At 39.2% G+C, this 24,602-nt stretch overlaps 2 long non-coding RNA genes across 3 annotated transcripts in view; one reads left to right on the forward strand and one right to left on the reverse strand.

The window, feature by feature from the left end:
* Positions 1 to 6,602: 6,602 nt before the first annotated feature.
* LOC135080761 (uncharacterized) overlaps positions 6,603 to 24,602 on the forward strand; it is a 61,551-nt gene continuing 43,551 nt past the window's right edge. Inside the window, exon 1 of the long non-coding RNA XR_010259071.1 lies at positions 6,603 to 6,934. This is a non-coding gene — a long non-coding RNA (uncharacterized LOC135080761). The remainder of the gene's footprint in view (positions 6,935 to 24,602) is intronic.
* Positions 17,929 to 24,602, reverse strand: part of LOC135080759 (uncharacterized) — a 40,287-nt gene continuing 33,613 nt past the window's right edge. For both annotated transcript variants that reach the window (XR_010259069.1, XR_010259068.1), the window contains exon 3: positions 17,929 to 19,094. This is a non-coding gene — a long non-coding RNA (uncharacterized LOC135080759). The remainder of the gene's footprint in view (positions 19,095 to 24,602) is intronic.

Consider the following 24,602-nt stretch of genomic DNA (forward strand, 5'->3'; position numbering starts at 1 on the left):
ACTTTTGAGGACTTAGAGGCAATATTACAGATATGTACAAAAATTGTCATGATTTCAATGAAATTCAAGTGCTTGGTCGTCCTACATCACGCAAAGTTTCCGAACTGATTGGTATTAAAATTAAGAAATAATATTCAAAAATACTTTCGTGAGTCATTGAATGGATCAAATCAACACTTATTTCACTTGTTAATGATTACTATTTAAAAAAATAATATACCTACCTATAACTTTCAAACTATACAAATACATCATTAACCTAGCTCCTCCCAAATAAATTCGTCGTGGCAAGAGCTTCTTCTTCATTTATTTCCGTAATTCTCGTCACCACGCACCGGGGAGGTACAGGCGACGGCACGTCAAGCTAAAAATGGTGGCTTCTTACGTCCTAAGTAATAGAGGCGATTTTGCAATGTACAGGCTGTGTGCCTTCGGAGGTACTCGACCGCCTCCCTCAAGAACAACATCGGTTTAAATGCGCCCTCAGCAAACAGTGCGGTAGTTGGAGTGAATTTTTTAAATTTCTTCGCGTCGCCTCGTTGGGATTCAGATTGGTGTGAGTAAAGAAACGTCTGTGACTGATATTTTTTACTAGATATTAAAGCTGGTTAAGTATTCATTCACGAAGGGCTTGTCTTGACATCTAGTCTATTAAATAAATCCTATAATCAAGCAAAGATTACCACCTACAAGGCCTATGTTCAACAATGGACGTTCTGTGGCTGAAATGATGATTGATGATGATGAACACTATGTCGATACGATGTCCCCAAACTAAATAAGGTAATGTAGTAGTACACCTGTCTCTGGACACTTGAGAATGATATTTTACATTTATTTTGTTCCGATAGTTGGAGGTAAGATAGTCAGTTCCTCTGTGAATGAAGATTGTGGGGAAAGCTCGCTTCACCTTCGGCTTAATCATTTCATCTATCAGTTAAAATGTAGGCCAAGACCTGATTAATAGCACGACTAAACTATTGACTGAAAAATGTGTGTAATTTGCGGGGAGTCTTATGCCCGTTTTCACCATCAATCCCTAATTTTTAAGTGACCCCTATGAAAACAAAATTCCTATTATATGTTACCATAGCATAGGGGTCACTTAAAAATTAGGCATTGATGGTGAAAACCATAAGAGTCAGCCGATACCGAAATCTGAAGAATGTCCGCACTTTAATGCAGTCATGTTCAATGTTCATACTGATAACAGCACGACTAATCTATTGACTGAAAAAGTCTGTAATTTTCTGGGAGTCTTAGTCTATATTTTTTATAGTGCTTACGTGCTATCAACATTAAGTCTAGTAATTAATGTAAAAACTTGTTAATCAATATACTTATGCCAGTCCACACCCGTGCATTCTTACGCGATTATAATTGGCGGGAGCATAAATTATTCATTAGCACCTCATTTGTGCCTTGAGGAACGCCAGTTAGCACGAGGGCGCCACTATCGCATTAGGTGCTTGTTTTAATTGACGGAAGCCTTGGCTGGATTTAATTAAGATCGATAGGAAATTGGGAAGGAATTTTTATAATTCAAATTTTTCCTCATATTAGTGATTTGAATTTTGTTGGAATATTGAATTCAGGGTCTAAATTATAGTGTTTTTATACCTCGATGAGGAAGCTCTAGACCTGCATTTCAGTCATGAAAATGATGACTGTGTTGTATTAAATATGGGAGTAGAGTACTCATACAAATACCTAAGTATGATACAGACACTGACATAAATGAAGGTAAATATGTAGGGCTTTAGGGTGTTATTCATTTATTAGGAGCTTTTTTACAAGAAAAACTTCTAAACAGAGACTGATTATGACTTTTAAACGGTAAACAATTACACATAGAATTTCGTAGTCAATACGTCCTTGTAAAATATTGATCCTTTACAAGGCAGTAGTATTATAGAAACTAGCATACTTAGAGCCATATAATTATGTCTTAAACTCTGAACTTCAAAAACAATAAAAGCTTAACTTGCTATAGCAGTTAAAATGTTTAAACAAAAGTGAAAACACGTGTAATTGATATTCCAAAGGCACTCAATAATGACAAGGGAATTTTTACTGCCTGCCTGAAAAATGATTTTAAAGATAAAGAGTAAACATTGAATGCAGATTATCATGGCCGCCCGAATCAGTATTTTTTCCATGAAGTGTTCCACGAAAGCGTTAAAAATTGAGCGGAAATTAAATGGTGGTGTTACGTACAATTTGTTTATTATATTCGATTAAATTAATAGGATGGCTAGCGATTTAAAACGAATATCGGTTTAATTTTGATTCGTAAATTTATCGACTGTTCGATGGTAAAAAGGTGTTTTTCTCTTTAAAACAAAAGATAAGTAGCTAGAGCTTTTGCTGCGCTTCTTCCCATCATTTAAGCTTTAACTACACCAACGCCGTGAATGACATGGTGGCGCGGACTATCATGGGTCGCGCCACCAGTCAATGGCCCTTGATCGCGCCGGCGATGATGTCTCGCGTAAGACAAAACTTTGAGACAAGGTCAAGGTTAAGATTTGACGATCAGCAAATAGGTAAAAACTATAAAATAGTCCAAAACGAATAAATATTTTTTTTTTACTTTATCTACGACCTTGAAAAAAGTTACAAGCTAAAGCTCCAGGGGAAAAGATTTTTTTGTCATATGCCTTTGCCTCCTCAAGCAACAAAAAAAGCTCGTCGACCAATGTCACGGTTACTCTTTGTTTACTTCTATTTATATTTCTTTCATTTCTTTGTCCAGTAAAAATATACAGGTTACTTACTTCAGAATGCCCCCGCGGCTTTCCAAAATACACCTTGCGGGGAGCGCACGCGCTTATTTCAGACGGTACTTATAAGGACGATGGGAGATCACCGCTTCATTTGTACTGAAGACGAGGTAGCAAGTGTTCAGATGTTTTGAAGATCCAATTTGAACAAATGAGCTCAGTTTTTGTCAGTGGTCATCGGAATGAAGAGAATCGCCGGTGGAGGGTAGATACAACCGTAAGTACGATTTCATTGAATTTACATGTACGCACGCACATAAGTATGCGTTGGAATCTTTTGTACCTGCAATAAGTGCACTTTTGAAAATTTTAACCTCTTTTTTAATGTTTTTATTTTTTACTTTTTTTAAACGGATGCAAAAATTAGCAACGGATTTCTAACATTTCAACGATTTTTCTTATCTAAAAGAGTTACTGTTCATAATAATAATAACAGTAATCGAGCACTGTCATCATGAATAGATTAATTAATGGATGTTTGACAATAGTAGAGTGTTCTTTGACTATATTTTCACGCTCAAACGTGGAATCAAAGTAGAGGCGCGTGCGCAATCACGGGCGGTGCCTTCGGAAGCCGCCCCGGAACTGTGGCCAGTCGTACGGACTGATTGTGTAGATTGACGCTTTTGTTCAGGCCACTTCCTAAGCGGCGTGAAATTAAAGGTAGGTACAGTAAACGCTGAGGCTTTTTATGAAGATGTGATAGGTGTTATTTTGCAAAAAAAATGTAGCCAGTTAGCTCTACATTTTGTATCAAGTGAATATTTATTACGAATACCTTTTAAAGCTCTACTCTATCGTTACCTTTTAAAAGTCTAAAAATAGCCTTGGCTGCGAAATTACTTAGGACTCTACCGGTCATAACATTATCAGATAAGTTTTACAATAATTGTTAGTTTGTCAAAGGTTTGCATTAAGACAATATTTTTTCAGGATGTCAAGGATACCTGTGATGATGCTTTTATTAACAAGCAGTATACATACAGTATCACTTACTTCATTTAATGGTGTAGAGAACTACGTTTTGAAACGCTCTAAACTTTTATTTACTCAACTATCAAAAATCCTAAAGAGACCTTCAAATGACCATAATGACCAAACTTCTTTCCAGCATCGTTCCGACTGGCATCCCATGCATCGGCGGGCGATCGGCGTCGCGTGCGCACGCCGGAAGTGCCGCCGGACGCGGGAGCGAGCCCTGATTCCTTCCGCCGTCTGCGCGGGAGTCGGCGAGGAGCGCGCCGCGCTGTTCTGTCAGGTCTATCGTTCCTTTTTTAAATTTTGAATTCTCGTTCCTTTTTCAATTTCAAATTTTCGTTCCTTTTTTTAATTTTTTTTCCATATTTGAAAAAAGTTTTTGCCTTTATCTAAACATAATAACTTTTTCGTACTCTAAACATGACGCGTTTAGATATTTGGGTGAACACAACCGCTGTTTAATTGCTGTGATGAATCACAATAATTCAGCTGTTGACGAAGATCGAACTGACGATTTCCCGATTCAGTTCTTGAGTCATAATAATAATATGCCTAAATCGTGACAAAATATAGTACTAAGTAGATTACCATTCCTTCATGGTCGTTGAAGCTTCTATCAAACCAATTTCTTGATCATAATTCGGAATTAGTCCATAGTTAGTCATTATAACTCATTAGGATATTTTTACGCTGATCTTATGGATTGGACCATTCGGGGAGGTCGTCGCCCCTGATCTTCGGTACGGAACGATTGGTGATGATTTTAGGGATCACTGCATGACATTTTTGGACCACTTAATGAAAACCTCCTCACAAATAAGTATTTCTAAAGTTTGCCAATTTAACCTCATTTTGAAAGTCATATTCTTCCATACTTATCAGGAAGCTGATAGAAAGATATTTTCCCAGTAACAACAAATAAGAAATTGTACATTCTGTAACCCAGGCCTTCTAAAGAATCTCAGACAAACATGGATCATAAAACATTTCAGTCATATAAACCATAAACTCTACTACAATAACATCCTAAACAGAAAATAGAGGTAACTACGAGTAACTATTTTTATTTAAACCAGGCACAGTTAGGTACATACAATTTACATTTATTTTTAGTATTTATATTTATACAGGACCTCTAAATCGGTCCCGTTCGCACTTGCCCCATTTTTATTAACCCATCATCTGAGTCACCCGTTATTGTTTAAACCGGGGACCTCTTTAGACCATTTGGGACCACACTTGCGATAAATAATGATATTATGACCTCAAAGGTCCCCGAGTTCAGAGGAAGCTGCAAAGTGGCAGTGTTAAAAAAAAGAATAAGGTTTTTGTCCTCACTCTCGTTGTATTTAGGTTGTAATATTTTTTTAATAAGAAAGTCTTGCCTCTGCTATGATCTTTTCTGATGTTCTCTATGTCTATTATTTAATAGCAGTAGTTTTACTGCAAATTATTTAACGAAATCGTCGATAAAATGTAGCTGAAATTAAGTCTCAAAACATTTCACCAAGGCATAGCTTAAGATTTTTATTTGCTTTGAAATTAACAAATAATAAAATTATTAAGTTGGGCAAATCATAACGTCGACGGCTGGTATTGCCATACAAAATCTATGGGATAATCACGTTTAAAAAAACCTGAGTTGATTCATCAGTTGATTAATGTGTCAACTACCCTATTGTCATCTAATGATGTTCGGACAAACCCAATTAACATCCCTTCCCACGTGGTCAAAGACGACATTGTAACGCCAAGACACCCCCAATCTCAGCCCCGTGGGAGGCACCACCTGTGCCGTTGTTCACACGGTGCGCGCGCGCTTCTCACGCGGTCCGCTTACGCTTCCTTCCTGTCTGCCGGCCGCTTGCGCTGCGTTCGGATACGATGCGTTCCAATTTTGAATTTATTTGAAAAATGTATTCGGTTTTTAAGTAGTATGATGGCGTTTATAATTTAGCTTGATAGCCAGCCAATCTAATAGGAAATTAAAACGATATTTCATTTCAGACGGCTGAAGATAATCTGTTTGATGTCTGAACAGTTTTATCCAAAGAGAAATAATATTTTTTATCGTAAGGCGAGCAACATCCGCCCACAATAATTCTGACGACTACGATCACTCCGTCAAGATTGTAACGGCTGAGAAGAAGAAATAACATTTATCGGTGAAGAGCGAAGCGTTATTAAATTCTTCAATTTTTCCGTCGTCGTGCGTCTCTATTACTTGGCAATTTAGTTATTAAACCAATTTTTTTTTGTTTCAAAACTGACTTTTAAAAAATTCTAGATTTTCTTACATTCTTGACAGATATCCGAACGCGTGTTCAAGGGTCATCTTGCGGGTGTAACCGAGGAGGGCCATAATCGTTTGCCGGCCGACCGGCTGCGGGGCCGCCTTCCGGAGGGACAAATCTTTTTTTGATTATGAGAACTATGCCCGATGACACTCCGGGTGAGAGGGAAGCGGCTTTAGGAAGTGAGGAGATGATAATGGGTGATAACAAGGAGTTTCTTTAATCAATACTTCATGGAGGTATAACAGAAATCATCAGAATAAAAAAGTAATCAGTTTAAAAATGGAACGTTTAAATTTCAAGATTAGACAATGGCGCGTCTCTAGAAAGTGAGAGAGATGATAACGGGAAGAGGTGATAACAAGGAGCTTCTTCAATACTCCGCGGTGATAGTGGTGGTAGTACAGGATAAGGCCCTTGTGTAATTTTAAAAATAGAACATTTGAAATTCGAAATTAGACAATTTGAAACCAAGAAGGATTATAAATGGCAAAAATCAAGTCGACGTCGACGTGTATTGCCAACATCATCAAAAAAGAAGAAGAAGGATTATAAACAACTGGTTACTTTTTATTCCTTTTTTTGTGTGCAAGTCGTTCGAATATCAAATGTTAATACTGGCAGCATCGCCACCGCAACCACAGATTACGCTGCGAATTAAACAATAAAAAACTAACAATGTGGCAATCAGCGTCCGAGCGGTATTCCCTTACAGTTTCTTCCTCTTTACTTTTTCTTGCCACAGATTCCTTTTGTGTCGCGGTTAAGGAGCCTTTGTCCGGGATGTCCCACGGTCGGTGAGAGGTCTAAGAGCAAACAGGCCTTTGTTTCAATGCTACATTGTTTAAATAGGCTAATGTTCTCATGGGAGCCCGTTGGGTGAGTTCGACAGCTTGCTTGTTATGATATACATGATTTTTTTTGGTAAATAACGCGAGGCATTTTTTGGAAATCTGGTACGTTTAAATAATGAACACTAATACAACAATATTATAATAAATAAGACAAAATGGGTTTTCTTGTTTTCCATTCCGCGAGCACTTATTTACTAAGTATAGACGAGTGATTTTGTAAGAAAGTGCTTTAAGGATATGTTTCAAGACGTTTCCAAATAAAAACATACACCTATAGAACTCTATGAGCATCTAAAGTTGTTACGAATACTTGAGAGATAAAAATGAAGCTTAGAAGCTTTCAACTAAGCTTGAAGAGAGTACTTTATTTATATTGAAAACAAACGTTAAATGCTTAATAATCTGTGCTCACATTACTCTATTTTCTTGAAGCAAAAATAACATGCAGTTTTTTTCTTTATGGCCAAGCAGATTATGATCGTTGCATGCTCGCGCATCATTAGGGCGTGTCCTCACGGGTGCCATACTGCGCCACTAACGTCTGACACCAGGAATAATTATAATACGGCTCTTTTTTTAATGACAACTATTTAAAACTCGTAAAACTTCCCTTGTATTAAATTTTTAGGTGTTTCTAGGAATAGCTATGAATGTAATGTGTATCGGGTAAACGTGTCCAATATTTCTGACAAAAATAAAATAATTTCTACAGTACCTGCTCTGAAACATGAGTTTCTGATTAGAATTTATTCGTGAATATAGCGGATTTAGCGCTAAGTACACAGTAGATATATGAGCTAAAGCAGTACGGAAACTTAGCCCTTTCGGCGAGTTAAATACCTACACTTCAACTGAGTGTTAGGGTTGGCACTCTTAATCTTTATAAAATTAATAAGGTTCTGACTTACTTATTTATTAAAACGTTTATTTAGGTTTTTTAATTATCAAATACCTAATGGAATAAATTAATTGACTAAGTAGTTAACAAAAAAATAAAACGTTAATTAGGTTCTATAATGATCGAATACATAATCGAATAAATTGATTAAGTACTATTAGAGGCCGGTAGAAGATATTCTATTCTCATAAATAAAATACCGGATACTTACTTTCACATAGCTATTGCCTCATTTTAAATACAGTTCTTAGTACAAAAGCGCGCGGAGCAAATTACTTTATCAAATAGAACACATAAATTGTTAAAAAGCGTAATTACGTAATTTAAAAAGAACTATTACAAAATCAGATGTAAGCACTTTATTTAAAAAGTAATATTTAATCATTTTTACTATTCAGAATTATTACGAAGTTTAAAAAATGAAAGTTCTGGTTTTGAAGATGCCGAGTTCAAGCAGCCATATACTACGCAATACACTCGTGGCATGTTTTTTAAAAATACAGCGGACAGTGCATGCAATAAAATTATTATTAAAAACACAACGCGCGCGACACTCGCGACGGATGGACTGCGAGGTTCGCTTAGAGCTCGTGTAAAGCGTGCGTCTGTGTGCGTGAGTCTGATTTCGAGCGTTTGTATGAAGCTTCCGTACTGTTTGATTTATCTACTGTGCTAAGTATTTACTAAGTATGTACCTATTTGGTTTAGCGTATGGAATTATTACTAGTTGCGAATTAATAAAGTATATAAGCTCTATAAATTCCAATAGCAAAATCTAAAATATTAACGACGATACCATCGTAACTAAGGATAGAAGACACTTGACGTTCCGACACCCAGCCAATAATTCAGTTGCATTCTAATTGGACATTTGAGGGCCGATAGATCCGATGACATATCTCACAAACGTCAGATGGCGAGACCTCGTTATTAATTCCATAATTATTTACGTTTGGCCGCGCGCCTTAGTTTTAGCAACGGCCCGCCAAGCTGTCGCGTGGCGTACCGGCCGTGGCGCATCTGGCGTCTCGGATGGTGTGCACTCGCCTTTATGCCAAACGTCAGTTACGTTCTATTTTTGAAACTTGAAGTTTTTAATCGAGTGCGATTTTAGTACAATTTGCGCAATAGTTTTAATCAATTCTTTTTTTCTTAACGCATAGTTATCTCCTTAGAGTATTTTATGAACCTCTGAGAAGCATATCCTTTTCTTTGCAATAATTTCGCTCCATAAGTTCCTTGAAGGGGCAACGTTTTAAAGTATTTGGTGATTAGAAAGGGTGCCACGAAACTTTGTTAACTAATTAAAACTCACATTATCACGTTCCTGGAACCATATGTCTAATACGTTGCCATGTGTGAAATGACTTGGCAATTTCCATCTTAGTCTTAGCTTCAATCATCAATAAAAGCATGGGCTCAAGCTCTATTGTGTTTAGAATAGGGTTTAAAATTCACACTTCAATAACCGTCAGCGCCCGCGATCAGTTTCCACTCTACGCCCTTTCCAATTAAACAATGGCGTCTTGAAGGAAGCCATGCATTGTTCTATTTTCGAAGTTTTGAATTATCAGCGTCATGCTGGCCAAAAAGACCATGAATAGACAAGTTAGAATTTCGAACTCCAGGGTTGATTAGTTCGGTTTTTGTAGCGGACTTCCGGGTTCCGAATTCAAATTTAGAGGGACGTCGATGCGCTCGACCAACTTGATAGAAATTGATATTTGGAATCTAAGACGATCATTAGAGCGCCTGTCATCCGGTGTCTAGGGTAGTGGCGCGTGCACACTTAATTGCTTCATTTGGACCGATAAATGCGTCTCTGTTTGACTGATATGTTTTTTGCTGCGCTTTTTGAGGTGTTCCGCTTCACCGGCAAAAATATTGATGGTAACATAATTTCTAATGATTAATACCCACGGCTGCGGAACAAACAAAATATCAATCGGGTGGCTGCCGACTGCAATACATCACAATCAAGTCGGATACGTAAACAAATTGGATAAAACTCATCATTTTACACCTAAACGAATTATTGGCTAGCAAATTTTAAGCCGAGCGGGTGGTGCGTCCCTTATTCAAACAAAATACCGACCAATCACGATTTTGTGAATTTGAAATTTGTTAAAGCCCAGCGGTGCTACAGAAAACCAATACCTACAGTACATACACGTACATGAAACTACGCACGGGCTAAGCAAGGCGGCGTGGTGTGGGTGCACCCACACTGCCGCAGCCGTGGACTCTACAGACGGTCACTCACACAATGCTATATTGCAAATGGGCTAGTCGAATGTATTCGTTCGCCCGCCGGTGGTAGGGGGTGGTGGGAAGATGCGTTTTTGTGCAATACTCTCCACTTTATCTACGTTTATGAGTAAACATGTATAAGTGCGTAGCCGATAACGTCCTTAATACGGGGTGTAGTGGTGTGCGTCACTTTTTAGATAGCCAGTCAATTACGGATGTCTGGGGTAGACATTTCAACTTTCCTTCCTCCCTTGCAAGCTTGATTTGGACAAGGATTTAGCGCGATGTTGTGACACTGCCTTTATTTTTTTATTTTGTAGACTGTGAGCCCAGTGCGAACTGGTAGGCTTTGTAAAAATAAACGAAAATGAAATGAAAATGAAAATGAAAATGAAAATATTTATTGCCAGAATCAAACAATACAATAACTAAAAGACAGACCTCCACACTAGGCATTGCCTGTCCTGTGGAGGAGAGAATAACGATTAACAGGTAGAATTAAGTACGGCTAAGCTGAAGCGTTATTTAAGGAACCAATAAATCGAAAATATGAAAAGTACACAGAAGACGAAAAGGCATCAGGGATGGATGTAGGGTGTGTGCTGTTGTGTGTAAAAGTGTAGATGTGTTGTGTATTAGTGTGTGTGTGTGTGTGTGGGGGGGGGGGAGTATTTTCTTCTTCAATTATTTATTCTAATAAATTCTTCAGACTCATCATATGTCCAGTTCATCAGGGTCCGTGAGACGAGAACCTTTGCTTCTCTGACCGTGCAGTATTTATAATCACACAACCTGACAAGTTTATTGTAGATGTGTGGGAAGAGGAAGTTACCAAAACGCCGAGCAAATGAAGTTTTTACAGCGGGACAGGGAACTCTAAAAACACGCTTTTCGAGCAATTCGCCGTAACAATCAGAGTTCAGAACAGATTTGTGCATGGACACAGCAACCCTTAAGTAAAAGAGTCTTCTGACGCTGAGAACCTCGGCATCCCTGTATAAGGCCACTGTCGAGTATCGGATAGGTTTCCTTAGCGCCACTTTTAAAACTGCTCTTTGGGCTCTTTCGAGAGATATAAGAGTAGTAGATGCCGCTCCACCCCAGGCTCGAATACAGTAACCCAAGACAGACTGACCCAAAGCCATGTATACAGATTTCAGGGTTGTACCATCAATTGAGTCCCGAAGATTTCTCATTACGTAGATTAGTTTCCTAACTCTCCTTGACATAGCACCGATGTGATCTCTGAACGTAAGTTTATCATCCAATATCACCCCCAGATACCTGATAGTCTCCGATTGTTCGATTTGTTCGCATTTGCAGGTGCCACTGTGAGAAAGAAATGGGCAGCAGATTGAGTGAAGTTTCAAAGATTGCCCTTCCAAGGGTGCCGATGCAGCAGTTTTATGAAAGCGGAGAAACTTTGTTTTTTTAGTATTGAGAGAAAGCAGGTTAGAGTTAAGCCAGTCCGCCACCACCATCATACCATCCTCGGCTCTCATGTGGGCCTTTTGCCAAGACTTGTCATAAAAGATAAGTGCTGTGTCATCAGCGTAGCACAAGATGTCAGCATTTTTCAGTTGGAGAGAGGTAATATCATTCATATAAAGAAGAAAAAGGGTGGGGCCAAGAATGCTCCCTTGCGGAACACCAAAAGTTATCGCTTTCAACTCACTAGTATGTTCGCCAATCTTGATGCATTGCTGACGGTCCGTCAAGTAACTGGTGAACCATTTTAGAGCGTTACCACGAATTCCGTAAGACTCAAGTTTCTTAAGAAGGATGGGAATGGAAACCGAGTCAAAAGCTTTTGACAAATCGAGGAAGACACCGATGCAACTCTGCCCAGAATCAAGGTGAGAGGAAACAATATTTGTTAAGAGAGTAACAGCATCCTCTGTGGATTTACCCTGGCGAAAACCAAACTGCCGACTCGAGAGCATGTCATTAGTCTCAATGAAAGAAACAAGACGTTTATTTATTAATTTTTCGAGCAGCTTAGAGATACTTCCGAGCAGCGATATAGGACGGTAGTTACCAGGGCTATCTTTAGGTCCATCCTTGTATATAGGAACTACGGCTGCAATTTTCCAGACTTTCGGGAAAGTACCCTCTTCAATACTCCTGTTAAAAACAACAGCCAGTGGCTCAGCTATTACATGTGCAGTTGCTTTGATAATTTTGTGATTTATATTGTCGAGTCCCGGAGTACTATCTGGTTTAAGCATTTTTATGAGATCTAATATTTCTTGTGCATCTATGGGTGATATAAAAAAGGAGCTCAATGGTGAAGGTGGGTTATGTATATTTGCCTCTGCGGTTAGCGTTTCATGAGTTTTGTGAAGTCTTTGCAGGATGGAATTTGCAAGATCTTGGCCAACTGACGTGAAGTACATATTACACTCATTGAGAGAGTCTTTTACATTACTTTTTATTTTTAGGAGCTCCTGAGGGGAGTCACCTTTGTTTTTTAGAGATCTATGGGATATCCGATTTACACATTGCCAAAGTTTTTTGGGGATGTTCCTATTTTTGTTAAGTTCTGCGCTCTCATATTCCGCCTTCAATTTACGAAGCAGACCGATGTAAAAATTTCTATACCTCGAGTAGATAGTTTTTTTGATTTGGTCATTAGGGTATTTTCTTACTTCAGCATGTAGCCTGTCTTTATGCATGGAACACCGAATTAGACCCGGCGTCATCCATGGTTTGATGTTGAATTTACTATGGCTGATTTGGACCACACGGGAGTTACCGGATACTAAATCTGATAGTGTAGACGAGAACCTGGAAACCACTTCGTCAAGTGAGGAGCAATTAACTATAGCAGGCCAGTCGATTTGCTCTGCAGCTTGTGCAAGACCATCAAAATCAATTTTAAGCATTTTTCTTTTAAAGGGAGGCGGTCTGGGTAAGTCCGGTGAGATACCTGCCATGATCAGACTATGATCCGTAAGGTCTACGGGACAGACAACAGCTTCTGCTTTGGTTGTTGATGGGACAAAAAGGTGATCAATACAAGACTGGCAGTGAGTAGGGGAGTTTATGCTTGATATCAGATTGTGCTCGGCCAGTGAATTTAGGTAGGCTGATGAGTTGACATCGTCTGTTAAGATGTTTATGTTCGTGTCTCCGACGACTATTACACAAGGGTTGCGATTGATTGATGAGAGGGTCCTCCCCAAAGAATAGATGAAGCTATCTGGGTTCGTGAAAGAAGGTGATCTATATAGGGCAATAAGAGTAAAAGCATTCGGAATATCTAGCATGAGGCTGTTCGCGTCTTCAATTTCAGGTTCTGTAACATTACCAGACCATTTGTTATTTACATAGATAATTACACCTCCCGATTTGTTGATAAACTTAGTGGAACTGTAGCACTTATACCCCTCAATCTGTTTTAATATGGACGAGTCATTCAACCAGCATTCACTGAAGACTATGACGTCAAATGGAGTGTTCAACCTCTGAAGAACAACTAAAAAACTCTCAAAATTACGTTGCATACTCCGTATGTTCGCGTGTAAAATTTTAACAGAATGTTTACTTAAAATTTTACCACAATTTTCAATAATAGGAATTAAGTGGCATTCAACATTTAGAGATTGATCAATTTCAGTCAAGAGCTCAAGGGTATCCATAGTAGTAAGTAAAATATATTAGAGTTATGTTTAAGATACGTGTTGAGTTGAACGCCATCAAAAACTGTGTGGTGCTGAGGAGTAGTGTGGTTATTGTGATTGTGTACTTCATAACTAAGTGAGTGAGTGTACGCGGGGTGTGTTTGTAGTGAGAGTAAATGGCAAAACTGTGAGACTGAATTTGAAAAGTGTGGTTGTATTTTAAAAACAGAGGTGTGTGTGTGTAATGAGTGTGTAGTCTGAGAAGATGCCCGACTATAACAATGAAAAATAAATATAACAAAAAACAACACATAGTCTCAGGAGAGACCGTTTGGGGCAAATTATGAAACCGTAAAATACATATTATTATAAAGCATTGCACAAAAAGGTCATACAGCCGAAGAAGGTAGTTATTTGCCTCTTGCAGCAGACATCCTTTCCAGGTCCTCAAAACTGCGTATGTGAATAGGTGGACTGCCCTCCTTGCCTTCTCCTCTCCTGATGTAGACGTTCCCGTGGCGGGTCCAGCAGTATTTGTAACCGTTGTCACGCACAAAGTTCCTGGCGCCACGAAAAAGACGTCGGCAGTCACTTGTAAGCCGCTCATTTACGTACACTCTTCTTTGCGGTCCGGACGCCACTATGTCCTTACTATCAAGCGAGCGGCGTGTTTTTGCTTGTTTAATAAAGTCCTCTCGCTTACTTCTTCTCGTGAACGAGACAACCAGAGGGCGCGGCAAACGGTTTGTGTCACCTGAATCCTCCTTAAGCCGAGGCCCAGTCCGTGACACATAATTAAGATCGCGCTCATCTAGGTCTAAGCCAATTTTGACGGCTGTTGTGAGAACGAGGTGGTAAGGGTTTTCATTTGGGGTTTCAGTAATACCCAAGATCTCTAATTCTGACTGGAGAGATATATGGGCTTGTCTATTTAGTTGATCTTGCAAATGCGCGACCTGTGTCTTGAGGAGCTCATTTTCTTTTTCTTTTTCTTTTTCAGTCTCCTCCAAAGATTTAATACGCAGGTCGTAGTCCGCCAGTTTGGAGATTAACGCATCGAATCGTTCGGCAAAATCCGACTGCATCTTAATCATACCTTGATGTAAGAGACGAATTTCTGAGGCAATCGAGTCAAGGCTGGCCGGGGCCGAGCAAGGTGCATCATTTTTGAAACTTGGGATAGATTTACTTTTATCCCGGAAGGTAACATTCTGCCTAACGGGAGTGTCGGTGTTGTCACCGCCCCTCTTTGCCAACGCCCGACAGTCTGGGCACGTCCAGTCTTCCAGCTGTGAAGGGGTTAAGCGCAAAGCATTGGCGCATGATTTATGAAATACTTTCATACAGCTATCAGTTGTGCATACTATGCACTCCTCCTTTGATATGGGTTGCAGACAGCCCGAACACTTCATGTTGATTGTTGACAATAACAAGCAAAGAAGTGATATTGGTTCTAAAGTACGCACGGACCGACTCGTTCGACCGGCGCGAAGCGGGAGGTGTAGTGTAGATTGCGGTGACTCACCGTTCCGTGAGCGCTTCGCTGTCTGTTGCCGTCCGCAGTGCGTAGGTATTTGAATTTTGCAACGGCAAGTTAGCTTCCCACTGTGATAACTCTTCAACCACGAAACACAGCCAAAAACAAATCGGATCAGCAGCTTCCGGGTGTGCACAGCTCCACGACAATACCAATCAATGCCAAAAAGTGTTAAATACTTTGCACTTTTCGATTCATTGAACGCGGACGAACAGAATTGAGGTGTTTACCGCTCGCCGTACGCGGCGTCAATGTCAACGTCAAACGAAAAGGTATTTTTAGTGTCAGACTAAGTGGTTGGGAAGTCCGGGCGGCGTTCACACCTGAGCGGAGCTCACGGGCCGATTCACACTTCTTTCAGCCCTAACCGTCCGGATGGAAACTACATGAAAGGCTGTAAGCCAAGGAAAAAATGGACGCAAAAAATGTGCAGTCGCCGGCATTCGGGTGACTGAGATTAGGTAACGGTCACCTTGGTGTAAAAGCCCTGCAAATTTCGATCTATTTAGTAGATTTAACGTACTCCAAATGGAGTTACTCTCGACTAAATAAGCAATTGTTTAAATGAACAAGGCGGATAACCAACCGCATGTCGATGAGCGCAGTTTCTGTCAATTTATTTAGATTAATCCGTTACACCGCTATCTGGTAGACACGACTCGCACACAGCCCGAACACAAAGCAAAACTGGCAATGTCCACTCCTCTTACGCGACACGAATTTTCACACACACAAACCCTAGTCCAGTTTTACCGCACACTCTGGTGCTTGTATAAAATTTATGGCGCACACTTTTGCAGCAGCTCAGCTATTGCAACATAGATCTGTGAAAGGGGGATGGAGCTGGTCAGCCATTTCGTGTCGACGAGATTTATAACCTCTCTGTGCGTTCCCGCGCTAACTTTACTAAGATACGTTTGCATCTGACAGTGCGTTGTTGTGGTAAAGGCTTCATTATTAGCACGCAATTTTGGTTGTGGATTAGCAGTGAATAAATTACGTTCGGAATTGTTATAGGCTGTATCAATAGCTGCCTTTGCCTCTAAAACGGATGTTAAAAAGGCAAATTGGCCGCTGCATTCGAAATTTCGTAATTCGAATTTGCACGCGCAACAAAATTCGAAAATGGAAGTCTACGCTCACGGTAACGCAGCCGTTGGGGGCATTATTTCAAAATGTACGTTAGGGGGGCGGTGGGGAGGGGCCGGGGTCAGCCTGGCTGTTTGTCTATCGCCGCGTTTTCCCATTCACCGGGTGAATTTTCCGAAGCCCATTGCGCTTCCGACCCCACCGTGCCCCCTTTGAGCCGTCCTCTCTGTATTTTTATTAACGGAATTATAGCGTCTGAATGAGCTGTGCCTACTTATATTGATTAGTCTTCTAGTTGTGCTGCCAGGTATCGCGTTCTACGGAGAATATATTGGTTTCGCGTTTTCTGTGAGACTTTGTGAACTCGAATGGGGTGAAAATTTTAAAGCTGTTTTATATTTTACGTGATTTTTTCGTTATTGAACAGGCATTGCCTTTTCATCATGGAATAAGGATTCAATAGATTTTCAGCTTATGTATTTCAATTCAAAGTTCTAAAAGGACTCTGACTCTGACTAAACTTCTAAAAGGACGACTACTCAAGTCAATATTTAAGTTAATAGTTGTTGCATGCAATTCACGAAGGCGAGTGAGCTTTACATGTGTGGTGGCTACTGTTCGTTTTTTAAAAGTTTTGATTATCGTTATGTGCATGTACACGTACACACACAAGTAAAGCTCACTCGCCTTTCGTGAGTTGCAAGAACTACAACCATATTCATGATTTGAAATATCTTCGAGTTCGAAAATGGAACATGCACGGAAGGTTGGTTGTTTTCGGCCAGTGATTCACGCTGCGATAGACGCGGGGCGTCGCCGGGCGCAAGGCGATCAGAAACTCATAACCACGTCAAGTCTTATCGGAGGCTAATGTTGGGCCACACCGTCGGCGGTGCCCATAAACTGCTGTAATCACCGGTTGGGGGTTTAACCATTTGGAGGATGTATTATCCCTCCAAGTTTACATTGTAAATAGGAATGAAAGCTGAAAACTGAATGAAGCGGGATTGAAAATAAAAACTTACGTGAAAATAAGTTATCATTATTTTACTATCAACTGATATTTGAACAGCATAATCTGTTCAGTTTACTCAAGAGTTGAAACATTGTTCTTTATGGCCCCACACACTACCTCGAATTTGCGTTACAGCTGTGCAATGCGCATTGATACACGATAGGTGCCGCTTTTGGCATTCGATATTCAAAACGTTGTTCCTGATTAATGTTTCGTTTAACACCTCACTTTATCGTAGCGGTTCTTATCAGCCAGAATTTTGAATTTTCAAAATCGACCACTAATCGAAGGCTCTATTTGATTTAATTTTTTTCTTTAATCCCTACATTGTAAACCGCAAAAAAATAGCAAAGGAAAAGACAAGATAAAGCTTTTTTCACGACATTCCTCCAATTTCAGTCATTTTTGAGCCCCTTTGTTGAGTCATTGTGTCTATTTAAAATGAACTCCAAAAGACGTATTAGTTACACTGCTCATGTTAATGTTTAATTTATTTTTACATGATTAGAAATCTAAATAAACTGTTATAATGATTAGTAGAATAAGGTTGTCACTTGTCATACATTTTGTCCATACGCTAAAGAAGCCTGACCCAAATTAAAAGTCAGTCCTCCCAAAGCCCTATACCAATTTAAGGTTCGCCTTTCATAGGCCGCTGTAGGTTTCCATCGATGCATATGCACGAAAGTATAGCGCATGGCGAACGTCTGATTATTCGAAAATTCATGCGCTGTCCACCCCTGTCAGCCCGCAGACAAAATACGGGTATGCACGAGTTTCGACCGGTTTTATCCGGACGAAGCCGCCGAAAACCGGTCTGAGCTAGGGATGACAACAAAAAGGACTTTTTTCGAAAACTAAGCCCAACTCTATTAAATAAATTATTTTCACTTACATAGCATGCCATTCATATCGGTTTTCAGGCATGATTTTCGCCTTTTGAGCTTAAAGAATGTGTTAAGGATGTTAGGTCTGCTCCCAATGCATTTTCTGACATTAAGATAAGTACTGGCAACCCTGCTCCCGCTTCCTGTGATGCAACACGGGCAGCGAACGCAGTTTTGATCATTCAATATGTCTTTTTCGACGTATCTACGTGCGAAAGCAAATATGGTTGAACGTCTGAAAAACTAATAATCTATCCTGTTTTCAGATTCCATTGCCCGAATATTTCTCGCAAAAAACAAAATCACGCTGTGAAGGTGCTACGGAATTTGGTATTCGAATTTCGAACCGTTGGAACTTTTTTGTTTTGTTAACGGGTTTCTTCTCTAGATATTTTTATGGATATGGATAGATAGACCAAAAAGTTTTTAAATTATTTATCGTTTTCAGAAGGAAAGTGCTATGTGACTTTTTTATACGTTTTTCTATCTATGTCGCTATGTCGTTATAACTTCTGTGTGCTTACCATGAGTTTACGTTACGTGTACTCGCTAGTGACTGAGTAAAAAAATGACATTAAATGTATGACAGATTGTACAGCGCCCCTAGCGGCTACTTTCGAGAACTAAAATCTTTAAAGGTTTTTCTTGACGTACTCGCTAGCGAGCACACCTAACGTAATCTCATGGTAAGCACACTGATGTTTGAGATACTCTACCAGTGGTGTATCAATTTTGCTCTTACAACTACATCAATTAGAAATTAATGGAAAGTTGCTAGTAACCGTATAATGTACATCTAGAATGTTCTACATAAATCTAAAGCTTACCATTAATATGATTTTAGACACTTATCCGGTGGAAAACTATGCCTGTGGCCCCGATTGATCTGAAAATAAAGAGATACCATTAATATGTAAATTATATGCAAACACCGCGGCATATTGAGTACCTACTTGTAATAGTATGATTTATGTTGCAAAAAAAATACATGAAGATGTCACAAGTCTGTTTCTCTTACTTAAATTATAGTCTCGGATTGCTGAATTTTCAGATTTTTTTAAAAAAACATCACAGGTAGGTTTAATATTAAAAGCCTGTCTTACTCATGACATATTAGGTAGGTACTTATGGTTTATTATGAACTGTATTTCAGAAACTTAGTGTTCGGAAACAGAATTCTTTGGCTTGGAAGTTCTTGCGTAAAAGCGCTTTTTAAAAGCATCGTCCATCATTCGTTCGAATGATTTATTATTGCAAAAAATAAATTACTTTTACGACTTTCTTCTTTCAGTTGATAAAAAGTCTAATATTGGCTTGCAAGCGCGAAGCAACACCTATTCCTCGATCGATATCGATATGGATCGATAGGGGCCGCCACGTGCGGCCACCCGGCGCGTGCGCGTGCGCCGATCTCTAGATCTTAACGCTTTTTTTAGCCAATTGGAAAGCATAGAGTTCTTCAATGGCATCTTTATGTGAATGATAATAAGAGCTATTTTGTATAAAAAATAGTCGGATGCTGTGAACTATGTTATTTGTTTATAAAACATCATTGTATAAAGGTAGGCAATTTATTTTTAAAGGGATAGATGGTAATGATATAGTATTAACAATACTGCGACTTTTCTATATTATAAAGCTTTGACTTTTTAATTTTTATACGATTCCTATTAACGTTAAACTTTTATATTAGACTTCTTATGCACGGCCACATTTGTAGAGTCTCTAATAAATAACCCTCCTTCTGGCAAAGTCGGGTAAAAATCAATTAGTGGCAAATTTCATAAAAACAAGACACCAATAAATCAAAGTAAAATCGTAACATGCGTTTACAAATCGCTTCCTGTGTTCAAGGGCTTTCATCCCTTCTGACACAGCCCTTAGAACTTAATAGGCTGTAAAGTTCGATGCGCGGGCGCACGCCTCTCCACCTGGTTGTGCATCTTTAACTGTACACCTACGGTAGTAAATATTTTGGACTTTAAATCAAAGAATTAAAGATTAGATTTGTATCTCAGGTGTTCTTGTATTTATTTCTCTGGGCAATTGTGTTTTGGCCAATTTGTTAATGACGACAGTTAAAATTTATTGCGAATTGTACACATATCGACAGCCTTACAGATGTTTTAAGTAATGTATTTAACATTTGCAAATATTGTACGACAGCTGAAGTGCTCTACACTTCAAACATTGTTAGTTCTTGTAACTCACGAAGGCGAGTGAGCTTTACTTGTGTGTGTACGTGTACTATGCACATAACGATAGTGTAATATCTATCAAAACTTTTGAAAAAAGAACAGTAGCGATCCACCATATAAAGCTCACTCGCCTTCGTGAATTGCAACAACTTAGGGTTCGGACAAACCAACGCGATCACACCGCGATCAGCCGGCGTGCAGCGATGGCGACCAGACCTAAATGCATTGATCGCCATCGCTGCACGCCGGTTGATCGCGTTGGTTTGGCCGAACCATTAGACAACTTTGTAGAGCTGCTTAATGGTAATATTATTTCGATTAAACCTTGCTCTTTTAAAACCTCTAAGTATAATAAATAAGAGGTCTATAAAAGTCACACAGCAAGCAAATAGTTAGGTACTTTAGGTCAAACCATGTCAGATATTTCGCGACTCATAAGATTGGACACCAGTGTTTGAAGAAAATGAAGTGATTAACCGAATAATATGAATATGATATCACTCATTGTAGTGATGCCCAAAGCTAAGTTACTTTTATTATTCAGCTTCAATCCAGATGTATAAATATCAAGATGAGAGATATAAAAGTCAGATCGATTCAAAATCTACACATCTGCTACAAAAAAATTGTGCAAACCATTGATCTGTAGTCGATCGATTTAAGCACGCGCGAGTTTGTAAGGTGGTTCTAAAGTTGCTCTAATAACTTAAGGCTATTTCTTGACTATAGTTCAACAAATCTAGTAAATATCTTGTTAGAATATAACTTTGGTATTCGCAACTTATGTTTTCTTGGCACTTTGTAATAAACTCACTAAACCATTGACTTTTTATATGTATGTACAGTCGACAGCATAATTATTAGATTATGTGCAATTTTGTTAAAAACAGAACGTTCAAAGAACATAAGATGCCCCATTGCTTAGTTTGAAATGCCTTCATCCGTATTCCGTACTTTCTTTCCGATCTTGATTGCTCTACACACAAGCTGCTTCTGTTTCAATTTCCAATCCAATGAAATATGTTCGATTGCGCCTCCATTTTTACGACTGTTCAGAAAAAACTGCCGCAGTCACAAAGCCATGTGACATTAATATTTATTCGCGGGCATGCGGGCGCTCCGAAAGGAATGGTTCTTCGAGCCCCTTGAGCCACAATGGCCCAAAATTGGTCTACTTGCCCAAATTACCACTATACCATCCCGCATCCTTGCCCCCTGCGGCCACAATTAACTGTTTTTTTTTTTGCACAAGATGAATTATGACATCGGAAGTCCACATTATACAACCATACCTGTGACCGATCAAGCTTTGTAATGTTAAACTCTAAATTATACGTTTATAAAACGTATTCATTCAACTTCAACCCTTCTATCTCGTCACTTGTTCCGATAAAGAACACGAGCTGTCAAAATACGGATGTATCGTGTCATTAGGGCAAGTCCACACGCCCACTTGCAAGACGGTGACGTCACGGCGCATTCCCAGCGGAAGTGACGTAAGAAGGTCGCCCGTCTTGAATGGGAAACTGCATGACCGCACACAGTCTTAGACGCACACCGTCTTATGTGTATAATACGAGCTTTGGAGTGAATGAACGTACGCACGATGTGCGATCCCAATAATTGAGATTGACGTCCAGACCGACTAGTTTACAAACGTTTTATAAGCGACATGTGCCTAATTGAAAGACGTCCGTTAACCGGCTGTGAGCGAATTAATAGTCAAAAACTCGTAATGTGCACATTTCAGGTGTTTCACTCGAGCGCACTTAGAACAATTGGACTCGAAAAATTGTTCGTCACTTCCGAATCATAATGAGTGTGTTGCGATGAATGACAGGGCATCGGACCTTGTGCCAAAACCATAATACACGGCATTAGTTTTGCGGTTTAAAAATGGTTTGTTAGACAGTTTTGAGCCTTGTTGCGAGTGTTGTACGAGTAGTTGTTTGATAGAGTTCGGAGGGGTTTATTTTTGTTGTTGTGTGGCATACCTATATGTAGGGGAGCAGGGCAGGCAGGTGTGGAGCGATGGCCAGATGTCTTGAACAAATTGGTGTGCCATAAGGCTCGTGTGGACACCCCCTTACGCGGCGTGTGCCAACTTTTAATTTTATGCTTGATTACGGGCGATCGGGGACGACTAATTAATAGTTATGAGATGAATGGCGGACTGTGGTTCTGTTTCTTTGATTGTTAACGAACTCGAGCGCTGTTACGTTTCTCCAATTACATTCCGATTGAATATAGATGATATTCTGTTTGGAGGAAACGTGTTTGTTTGAATTAACTAACAATATTCATCTCAATTCATATTTTGATTCTGTTTCATAGTTACAAACACAGCTAGCATAGTTCTAATTGGATTACTAACAATTAGAAACTCCACTAAAAATAAAGTTTCAATGTTTCTCATCTTTGTTTGCCTGTATCAAGGGAGTGTTGTGTACAATTAAAAGATTAGTGTCAATGACTGGGACAGTGTCAATTGACAATGTTGGCCAACAAAGGGCTCAAACAAGATATCTCGGAGGAAGTGATGAGCGAGTTAATCGTCACACGGAAGTGCGAGTATTTTATAGCTTCCTCTCTTGTTATGACACAAAGAGCATCTCATCTAATAGTAACTAAAGTGTAACACATTTGATAGTAAGTAGGTACTTTGAGTGTATTATTATTATTGTTGAAAATTTAATAGTCTTTCTATACATATCTAAATTATAAACTATAGTTAATAGTTACACTACATCGTATGACAAACTCTATTTATAGACTGAGTGCTTAAAACTTCATAAAGATGAGCCTTATGCCTGTGTGGTCCAGTGCTTAGAGACGATTCCCTTTACATAGGTTGTCGATGGGGACTCAAATCGTAAACTTTAATCAACCTAATTTTTAAAATATGTACATTAATCATATGTCTAGGTGAGTACACCGAGTATCTACGTTAAAAGCAGTGAGTTCAAATGAATTATGTCTGAATCTTATATTTTTCGGTTTCTTATCTAAAACCTTAGCCCTAAGGCATCCTAAAAATCCTAACATCCACCAATTACCGTCAAGGCGCAACCTTATGTCCCCAACAAAAACTAATCCTCCATTTTCGTGCATTGTCCGCTGTCCTCACTCGCAGTAATCAAAGGTAGGACAAAGCCTTTGAACGTCCTACCCGCCGTTTCATATCTCTGTAATTGGCTTTCGATTTGTTTTGAGACGGTGTTGTTTTGTTGACGCTACACTGACGGACTGCTGGGCTATTGGTTAGCTCTAGAGCTGTTGACAACAGTTAGAACGCCTTCAACAATTGTTAAAAGATAGATCTTCTGACCATGGAGTCGTAAACTTTAAATTATTAAATTACTAGTTATCAAAAATAATTTAATTAGACCCAGTTTTGTTAACTGTAAAACTTCATGCTTAAAACTTCGTCGTGTCAAACTAACGAAAAAAATATTTTTAAAAACAAAAGGTAAACGTCATAAACGTTTAAGACGCGTTCGAAATTTGAAATTAACCGCCAAATTCCTGGCGTCTGTCGCATTGTCGCCCTCGCGCGTGGATCAACCCCCGCTAAAGGTGCGCGCAAACGGGGGGTCCACCACCCTATTATCTTTAACATTTTGAAGTCTGTTTGCAAGATAAAGGCAAGGGGAGCCGGGGGGTGATTTTCTTTATTCTTCACCCGGATTTATTATTATTTTTTAGATATTATTACTGTGATTGCGAGCGGCGCGTGCGCACATGTCCCTTAGAGGGGCCCTATATGGAAGTGCGCGTAATGCCCTTACTTGTTTCGAGACGCATTGTTCGAGGATTATTGAAGGTTACTTACTGGTCGTTAATTTTTATTATTATTAACACCTTTCAGCAAAATAATTCGTGAAAATATTAGTGATTTAAAAGTCTTTATTTACTAAGTAGATTCACCTTGCGTAATTTGTAACACGGTTTCATTCACAATCTTATGAAAAGAAACAGCGGGGTCTTAACAAAAAATATTGACATATTTTCTTGTCAACGATCTTAAGATTTTAACAATTTATAAGCTTTACGTCTATGGCAATAGGAGCCACAATCATAAAATCATCTGCAAAAAGATTTTGCACCTCTCTACTTCGGTTTTACAAAGTAGTTTGCACCAAAGATCACTATTGCGTGCCTTAAACTTAAATGTTGAATGGAAAAGGCGAACACGC

The sequence above is a fragment of the Ostrinia nubilalis genome, chromosome 18 (assembly GCF_963855985.1).
Source record: "Ostrinia nubilalis chromosome 18, ilOstNubi1.1, whole genome shotgun sequence".
Taxonomy (NCBI): domain Eukaryota; kingdom Metazoa; phylum Arthropoda; class Insecta; order Lepidoptera; family Crambidae; genus Ostrinia; species Ostrinia nubilalis.